Below are 9,523 nucleotides of genomic sequence, written 5' to 3'. Positions count from 1 at the left end.
GGGGTGGCCTCAGGCCTCCCAGAATAACTCAACCTGTGGTCAACACTCATGCCTCTGTCTTTGGCTCTTGTTTCTTCTGTCAAACTTGAGCCCTAGAATGACATGTTGAGATTGGCATTTCCTTTCATGTCACCCTGGCCTTCGACCTTGGCCATGCTCTGTGCCCATGGGAAGAACTTGCTCTGAAGTTGGTAGTGCCCCTTTGTGGGCCCTGAGCTGAGGGCCCTGAGCTGAGGGTCCTGGGTGGAGTTGCTCTGGGTTTGGTTCCTTGCTGGCCTCCGACAGGAGTGTTTTTCTGGGGTCCCTTGCAGCAATTTCTGCAGTAGCACTGGCTCATGTTTCTCCCAGGTTTTCATCAAGGTATTGTTCACTGCCCTCATTGATAGACCATTCCACAAGGCTCTCCCTGCCCACCAGCTGTGGTTGGAACAGACACAAAGCCCAAATCGGTGCTCTGGTGCTGTCTCCCACTTAGACATTCCTCATCCCGCTGGCCTTTGGGAAGTTTATGCACTCCCTCCATTCCTGCCCATCACCTCCTGCCACCCTCAGCAGTGAGCCAACAGGATAACAGATGTAGGCTCTCAGTCCCCCCCAAAATATCCAGGAGTAGGGGGAGCTCAATAAGTCTAAATCCTAGGGGATTCCAAGAAAACAAGCATAGGAATTACATCTTCTAGGAAGCATGGAACCAGGGAGGAAAGTCCAAGCAGAAAGGCTGGAAGCTAGAGAGGCACTGGGAACAGAGAAGAGACAAAAATAAGATATTCTTTTACCTCCTTAGCCCATGCTGGGGCTCTAGAACATAGTGTGTTAGCCACCAGCCCTAGTGCATAAGTGGCCACCAAGGTAGTTATGGACACAGGGACAGACAAATAATTCCTAGCTGATGCAGGCCACTACCCATCAACCTGTCACCATGCTCCATAGTCTTTCTTTCAGTATCTCTGCTTTTCAGTCTGTCTAGCTCTGCCTCTCTGTCTCTCTTTCTCTCTCTCTCCCCTCCTTTCCCCCAGAGCACTTCATCTTATCATCATTCATATTTCTGTTACAGTTGTTATTTGTACACATGTGATATTTTTCTACTATTGAAGGCATCCAATTTCACAAATATTGGAGATATTCACTCCCCAATTATATATTAAAATTAGGAGAAAATTCTATTTGAAGAAAGGCTTAAATAAATGCAGTGTCTAGTGATAGATATATTCCCTTCTCATTTTCAACCTTGTCTATAATTGATTTCTACTTGGAAATCTTGTTCATTTATTTGTTCAACAAACATTTCCTGAGCACCTATCGTATTGCCAGGCACCATGCTAAGAGGTTGGACACCACCAGAACCAAGATACAGTCCCTGTCCTCAAGGAGCCTTACAGGAAGTCAGGTGAAGAAGCAGCCATAAGGCAAGGTGATAAGTGCTAACAGAAAGCGATGTGCTGAGTGCTTGAGGAATACAGAGTGAGGGCGATTGGTTAAGACTTTGGAGGTCAGGGAGAGCAGGGATAATACCTTGCCTGAATCCTGAAGGATGGTAGATGGAAGAGGACAGGAGAAATAAAGACAATTTCTGGCCAGAATGATTAACCTACAGAAGAAGAGCATAAGAGGAAAGCCAGTGATTGTTTGGAATGTCCAATAATAGGGTGTGTGGTGAGGTAGGGCAGGGAGAGGTGAGAGTTGGCTGACTATGAGGGGAACTGGAAGGAGGTCACCAAGGGCCTTGTATTCAGTAATAATGAGTCTCCTTTTCCTTTTGAAGAGATTTCAGCATGACTGGATTTGGGCAGCAGGCAGAACCCTTCTGGCCATGTGGAAACAGGTAGGAAGACACTTCAATAGTTCAGGTGAGACCTGATAAAGGCTGGGATGAAGGTTATGCAGATGGGGGAACTAGACAATGTAACCAGTATTAAATAGAAAGTGTCCGGAGTCTTCAAAGACCGAAAGAGTTGCAGATTTTCTGTGGCTATCCAGATGCCAGCAACCTACTTGGGCTGGGTTTGCTCTGACCTTGGGCTCTGGTTTTCAGGGCCACATGCGTCACTGGGCCCACCTCTAGCGGACAGCTGCTTCCAGCAACTTATGGATTAATCTGCTTCTATATTCAAACATGCTGAAACTGATCTTTGCTTGCTCCTGGTTTCCTTACACCTGGGTATCCCTCCTGCTTTTAGCCTTTCCAGATAGGTACATACCAAATTTCATAGTCCACAGAGAAAACTTCTCCAACTAAGTTCAGATTCAACATCCAATCCTACCTTCTTCCTCCTTCCGCTATTGCTGTTCTCCTTGTCACTCCAAAAAGCACTGATGGCAAATATGGCTGTTTGTATTTAATTCCATCCTTTCTTTGACTATTTTTCCTAATCAGGATCAAAGTTTACCTTGGTTGTTAAGGGGAACCAAGCTATTAGTTATCTATTCACCCCTCTTTGAAGCTCCCCACCAGCACAAAAGTTACTTTGCATTAAATTCTAAGGGGGTCCTCATTAACTCGATTATTATGGAAGAAATAGCTCTAATGCAAGCTACTCTAAGAGAAACTTTTTTCCTTCTTGAATATTTTAGACATATTTTGTAGAGTAGATTAATTTTTAAAGAAAATTACAGTGTTTTTCTCACAAGCAAAATAGATTGGAGGAGGGAGAGAAGAGAGAGGAGACAGAAAGACAGACAGGGGAGAGGGAGAGAGAGAGAGAGAGAGAGAGAGAGAGAGTGAGAGAACCTGAGCACAGAGAAAGAAAGAGATAGATAGAGAAAGAATATGGCAGAGACAGAGATGGGGTGGATGCAGATTACTTCCTGTTGGAAATGCTCTTTGTTGGTTGCTATCATCTTGGAGATAGTCTATGGTACTATCAAGCCACATTTTTACATTTTATAAAATATGCCAAGGCTGTGACAACTGCAGGTTAAAGAAGTGACACCAGAACCAGCTCTTTGTTTTGCAGCTCCTCACTCCTGTTTCCTTCACTCCATCACTTAAAATGTCCACTTTCTGTCCAATATATGAAATTTCTTGCTCCATTGACAGGATGGTAACTCAGTCAGGGCTGACATGTCATCTACCTTCTCTACCTGCGACCTGTAACTTATTGTAATTCTCTTTCTTGCCCCGCTCCAGAAGTCCCAGGTTTTTTTTTTTTTTCTTAATCTCCTACTTATGAAGATTGCGTTGAACTTGGCAGTGTAGTTCCATGGTGGAATGGGATAGGGCAGAAGAAACAACACCTCCCACCTTCCCAGAGAAATAACCAGGCATGCTCGCAGAGGCAGTGATGGTTCCGGACCATGGACAGCGACAGTCAAGCTACCCCTCCCCCCCTCCAAACATTGAGGTCTGGCTTTAATAGAGAGTAAGGAATTTAAATACCTAAGATGGATTATGGAGGAGGGGGTTGATAGGACTTTCTGTAGTCAAGACATACTGAGTTTATCTTTCACAACCTGTTGCATTGACTGCACTTTTGCAAAACTAAAGTACTTGTTCTGACCCAGAACTGGGTTCATAGTAACAGATGTGGAATTCTGATCCATGTCTGTCTGACCCCAACACTCATCTCTTCACAGTTGCAAGGCTTCACATCTGGAGACTCTGGACATGGAGGAGTCAGTGTCACTAGTCCAAAGGGTTCCCAGACATTTCTCAAATTCGGACCTAGCCTGATCTTCTATTCTGTGTTCTACAGCAACCCCCAAAAATTATATCAGAGGGTTTAAAAAAAAGGGACAGGGACTGAGAAAAAGGAATAAAAGAGAGAAGCAAATCATTTTAAAAGGAAAAAATAAAAAGGGCCCTTAGTTCTCCCATCCAAACACAGCCATTTTTCACTCCTGCATATTATCTCACAGCCCTTGTTGACATACTGACATATTTTCCCTCATTGCAATAAAAGCAATTGTAGTATTTGCATTGTAGCTTCACTTAGGGTTTCATAAACCCTTCTTAAGTTGCTATACAGTTTTCTGTAATGATCATTTTAAATGTCTGTGTAATGTTCTAACAAATGGATTCACCATGATTTACTAAACAACTTCTAATTGTTGAACATTTAGGTTATTTTCACTTTTGTATTTCCTAGATTGTGCTACGATAAGCATTTTATGTGGAAGCCACATGGGGTGATGCAAAGAGCATGGGCTTCATGATCAGACAGAAGAGAGTTAAAACTCAGCTCTACAACCTACATTGATGTGTTGAATGAAGCCTGCTATGGCTCCTGCCATGGGGCCTTGGGAGAGTGGATATTGACAGGGCAAGGCTTGGGAGGTGGAAGTGGACAGCCCAGGGGGAGATGCAAAAGGCAGGTGGCAGCTACTGATCAAAAACTTCCATGACTTTACAACTTCACCTCCTCAAGCCCCAGGACTGAGCAAAAGCAGCTCAGCAAGGGGAAGGCACAAGAAGGAAATGCCTGCTGGGCACAGTGGCTCACACCTGTAATCCTAGCTACTCAGGAGGCAGAGATCAGGAGGATCGCAGTTCAAAGTCAGCCCCAGACAAATAGTTCCTGAGATCCTATCTCGAAAAATACCCAACCATAAAAGGGTTGGTGGAGTGGCTCAAGTGATAGAGTGCTGCCTAGCAAACATAAAGCCCTGTGTTCAAACTCCAGTACCACACACAAAAAAAAAAAAAGGGAAATGCCTGTCTCTTCGCCAAATATTCTGGACTCAAGGTCTGAGCTGGGTGAGATATGTATATATACACATATATCTGATTCATCTCCTTCCAGGAGGTATGGTGAGAGTAGGAGGCAGGGACACACCTCATTGGGCTTCCTCTAGGCTCCACACCTTGACGTTAAAACTCTTGAGTCACTTCTTTGCCCCCAACAACTTTCTCCAAGCCCTTCTTCCTTCCTGCAAGCTCAAGGGTACATCCTGCTTCTTCTGTCTTCTGGAGCCACTTACACACCTGTGGATCCTGATCACAGCTACCAGTCGGGACTCAGTCTCCCGGGTCCCTTCTGCCTCTTTATTCCAGGTGACAAGCCCACAGCCCCCTTTAACCTTTTCTGTTACTCTATGAGGGTAAATAAGCCTCAGACTTACCAGATTTCTGGAATCTCCCACAGTTTAAATCATTATACTTGCTTTAGAAAACCTTCATCTTAGGCCGGATGCAGTTCACACCTGTAATCCCAGCTACTGAGGAGGTGGAGAGCAGGAGACTCACAGTCTGAGACCAATGTGTGTGGGACGGTAGGGGTTAGCAAGACTCCATCTCAACCAACAACCTGGGCATGGTGGTATTTGTGCCTATAACTCCAGTTACTGGGAGGCATAAGAAAGAGGATCCTGATCCCAGGCCAGCCCCAGGAAAAAATTGGAGACCCTGTCTGAAAAATATCTAAAGCAAAAGAGGACTGGAGGTGTGGTGGTGGAACACCTGCTTAGCAAGTGCAAAAAAACCACTTCATCCTGATGGGACAGTCCCGGGCTTCTAACAATCTCTATGTGTTTTCTTTGGAGGGTGAACTTGCCTGCACAGTTTGAAGATGCAGCCAGAGAAGACCAAACCAGGAATAGACCCAAACCAGTTGCCATCCCATGGTCCCAACTCTGATGGTGACTGTTCTCAGGGCACTGCTAGCCTAAGCAGTTCCTTCACCTATAGAGGGAGCTGTACCCTTACACCCACCTGCAAATCTCTACAGCCAGCCCTGCTGGAGGTGGACAATGGAGGGCAATGGAGAGAGGACAGCAGGAGCCTGGGACATCCACCAGAGTCCTGCTAGAGAGCAGGCTCCATGCCATCGCCAGTCCCTGGCTGACTTGGCAGGCGGAGCTCCCATCATCTGGGGAGCAGGAGGCCGCGTCAGGGGAAAGTTGCTGACTGCCCCTTCTCCAACTGCTGTCAGGGCTAATCAACATCAGGGCAGTTAATGGGGAACACAAACCTATTTAAAAGCTACATTTACCACTTGGCTGGTTCCATTACACTGTGCAATATCCAGGTGCCACACTTCCTCTCAAAGTGTCTGTCTTGATGCTTCCACGAACTATGGAGGTTAAGAAGTCACTGCCAAAGGCCACCAGCCTCAGCACACATGGGAGAGATTTCCCCAGCCCATAGAGTCACCCAAAAAGGAAGGTTCTGGAGCTGGGCATGGCAGTAGACACTCCCTGCACCTGGCCTCCTGTTTCTTTTCAATGCATGGGAGGCTGCCTCACTTCTGCATGGCTCACTGTGGTGCCAACTTGATGCACAGCTACACCCAGGAATCTAGAAGCCAACAGGCATGACCTACAGGTTGAGATCTCAGTCTCCCCAACTCTGCCTTAGTGACCCAGCAAGCAGGGTGACTCTCACAGCTTCCAAGCACAGGCACATCCTATTCCCACCCTTGAGCCTTTCTCCCTGGAGACCTACTTGGGAGTAGGAGAAAACCCAGGGATTCCGTGTGGATAGGACCTGTGTCCTCTCCCAGAGCTGCCCACCTCCCACAGCTGTGTTATGAATGCTACCACCTCCCCTTTTCCCCCAGCATTCAAGTATTTTCTGTCCTTTTTTTTTTCTTTTATTATTCATATGTGCATACAAGGCTTGGTTCATTTCTCCCCCCTGCCCCCACCCCCTCCCTTACCACCCACTCCGCCCCCTCCCTCTCCCCCCCTCAATACCCAGCAGAAACTATTTTGCCCTTATTTCTAATTTTGTTGTAGAGAGAGTATCAGCAATAATAGGAAGGGACAAGGGTTTTTGCTGGTTGAGATAAGGATAGCTATACAGGGCATTGACTCACATTGATTTCCTGTGCGTGGGTGTTACCTTCTAGGTTAATTCTTTTTGATCTAACCTTTTCTCTAGTACCTGTTCCCCTTTTCCTATTGGCCTCAGTTGCTTTAAGGTATCTGCTTTAGTTTCTCTGCGTTAAGGGCAACAAATGCTAGCTAGTATTTTAGGTGTCTTACCTATCCTCACCCCTTCCTTATGTGCTCTCGCTTTTATCATGTGCTCATACTCCAATCCCCTTGTCAAAATGCCTTCACTTACTTGGCCCTGAGTAGGCATGTGCAGTGCCAGCTCTGTGGGCCCAGAACCCTTATGCTGAGAGGGAATTCTGGGACTCCAAAGGGAGTCCATACTTAGTCACCAACAGTGAGTCCTTTCACTTGTCCATGAAATAGTTTCCAAGTTCCTATAGTCACTGGACTTGGCCTAAGGACACAGAATATAGTGACACAGGTAGAAACCAAGTAATCACAAAATGTATGGAAACACCGTGGAATGTGCCATGGTGAAAGAACACAGGGTGCCTGAGGCAATAATGAAGTCTTGATCTGAGCTGGGGACAGGGGAGTCTTCAGGGAAACCCTGGAGAGGAACACCTGGCCTGTTTATCCTAGTGTTGTGTGTGCCGTGTCTGGCACACAGAACCTTCTGGAGCCATGTGTGAGGTGCCTGATGAATGCTTCTTGTCCCCATCACTGCCCCATCCTATCAGCCACAAACATTCCACGGCTATCACCAGCCTCGCGTCTTCTCTCACCCAAATCGGAGTCAACCTGGTGGCAAAATCTGGTCTGACAGCCTCCCCTGTGACCCTTGAGTGACATGGGCACCACTCCAGAGAGCCAAGAGGACAGCTGTCACCTCCAGACTTGTGAAGGATCTGCCTCCCTCCTACTCCAACGCCTGCTTCTGGGCCTGTTCCTCAATCTGCAGGAGGCCTGATGTTGTGTTGGCTAGGGTTGGCAAGGGAGGCTTATGTGGTACAGACCTCTGCAGCCCGGGTGCTGGAAACCCGGACTTCCCTGTGGCCACTAGCTGCTCCAGGATCACCCACCTCCAGAGCCTAGAGCAGTTTCACCTCCTTGCACAAAGTAAGCCTGCTAGGCTGGGGACGTGAGCAGTGCTGGAATGCTCAGATTTGCTGTAGCCTTAGTGGGTGAATCTCTCTCTCTCTCTCTCTCTCTCTCTCTCTCTCTCTCTCTCTCCTTTTTTGAGACAGTCTTGTGAAATAGCCCAGGCTGCCCTCAAACCATGATCCCCTGGCTTAGTCTCCTGAGTAGTGGGATTACAGGTGGGTCCTGATGGCATGAGAAGAGAACCTGTCCCGTGAGGTTATCTGGTGCCCACACACCCAGTCGCACACAGTCGCATTGGCTGTGGCTTCCCTCACCACCTGGTGTCACACAACTGGGTGTCAGGATAAGCAAAAGACCCGGCTTCTGCCTCTGCAGCCAGATACAGGCTGCCAGAGCTCCATCCATAGAAGAATACATTCCCAGCAGAGTGAAGCAGCATGAAACACATAGTACTATGGGTCAGGAGATGAAAAGCCAAGTTTAGGAAGCCTTAACTCACTTTGTGACTTTAGAAGTGACCTCTGTTCTCCAAGCTTCATTTCCCCTCCATGAAAAAAAGGGGTGGGACTAAGCCTGTGATTTTCCAATGGTTTTCTAGGGGCCCTGTGTCCCCAGAGGCAAAGGGCAGGGATTTCAACCAAGGTAGCACCCACTGTGTCTGCTTTATAGAGTGAGATGCTGCAGGAAAGTTTCACTTAGAAACCAAGTTTGAAAACCACTGCAGTGATGGTCCCTAAGGCCTCTCTCTCCCAGCCCCAACACTTTGTGATTTATTATGAGATAAAATAAAGTATATGAAAGGGCTTGGAATACAGAGGTAATACAATAAATGGATGCCATTGTTCCTACCATGCTCTGCATGTGTCAGAGGCCCAGGAGGTTGCTCAGCTGAACCCAGGTACAGACTTGCACTGTCTTCTGATCTGCAAATCCAGAAACCACACTGGGGAGGCTCAGCAGTGATGAAATGGATGATACTGAAAGGGAGCCAGACACAGTGATACACACCTATAATCCCAGCAACTCAGGAGGCTGTAGGTAGGAAGTTCATGGTCTGAGACCAGCCCAGGGCAAAAACACAAGACCCTATCAGGAAAACAAACTCAAAGCAAAAATGGGGGCTGGGGGTGTAGCTTAAGTGGTAGAGTACCTGCCTAGCAAGTACAAGGGCCTGAGTTCAAGTCCCAGTACTGTCAAAAAGAAAAGAAAGAGAGAGAGGGAGAGAGACAGAAGAATGGGGAAGGCAGAAAGGCCATTATTGGGGTCTATGACCCTCAGGTGTTCAGCTGCCAGCAGTGGGTGTGAAGCCCAGCCCTGCTGCTAACTCCCTGCTGTAGACCTCAGTCTGGTTGCCATGGAGATGGGCGCGTGGGCCCGGGGCACTGGTCTCTCATCAGAGTAAACTCCGCTCTTGTTGATTCTGTTCCAGTTGAGAAGCAGAGGTGGGAGTGCCCTGTCTCCCTGCTGCCACCTCACTGTCTCCGCTCACCTCCCCACCCTCGGACTTCCCTGGGCAGCCAAATCCAGGTCCCCTTTGTGTAGCAGTCCGGCTGACTGCAGTGCAGGGGCTCAGGTAGGGACTGAGCGTGAACCTGGGTCAGAGCAGGTGGCTGAGGAAGGCTGAGTGCGGGGGTGGCCATGATCCCCAGCCCCGAGCTGAGCAGCGATGACAGGAGCAGAGCTGGAAATGGTGGGCCTGACAAGC

This window comes from Castor canadensis, chromosome 7 (assembly GCF_047511655.1).
Source record: "Castor canadensis chromosome 7, mCasCan1.hap1v2, whole genome shotgun sequence".
NCBI classification, from domain to species: Eukaryota; Metazoa; Chordata; class Mammalia; order Rodentia; family Castoridae; genus Castor; species Castor canadensis.
The sequence above is the reverse complement of the archived record's forward strand: the minus strand, read 5'-3'. Positions refer to the sequence as shown.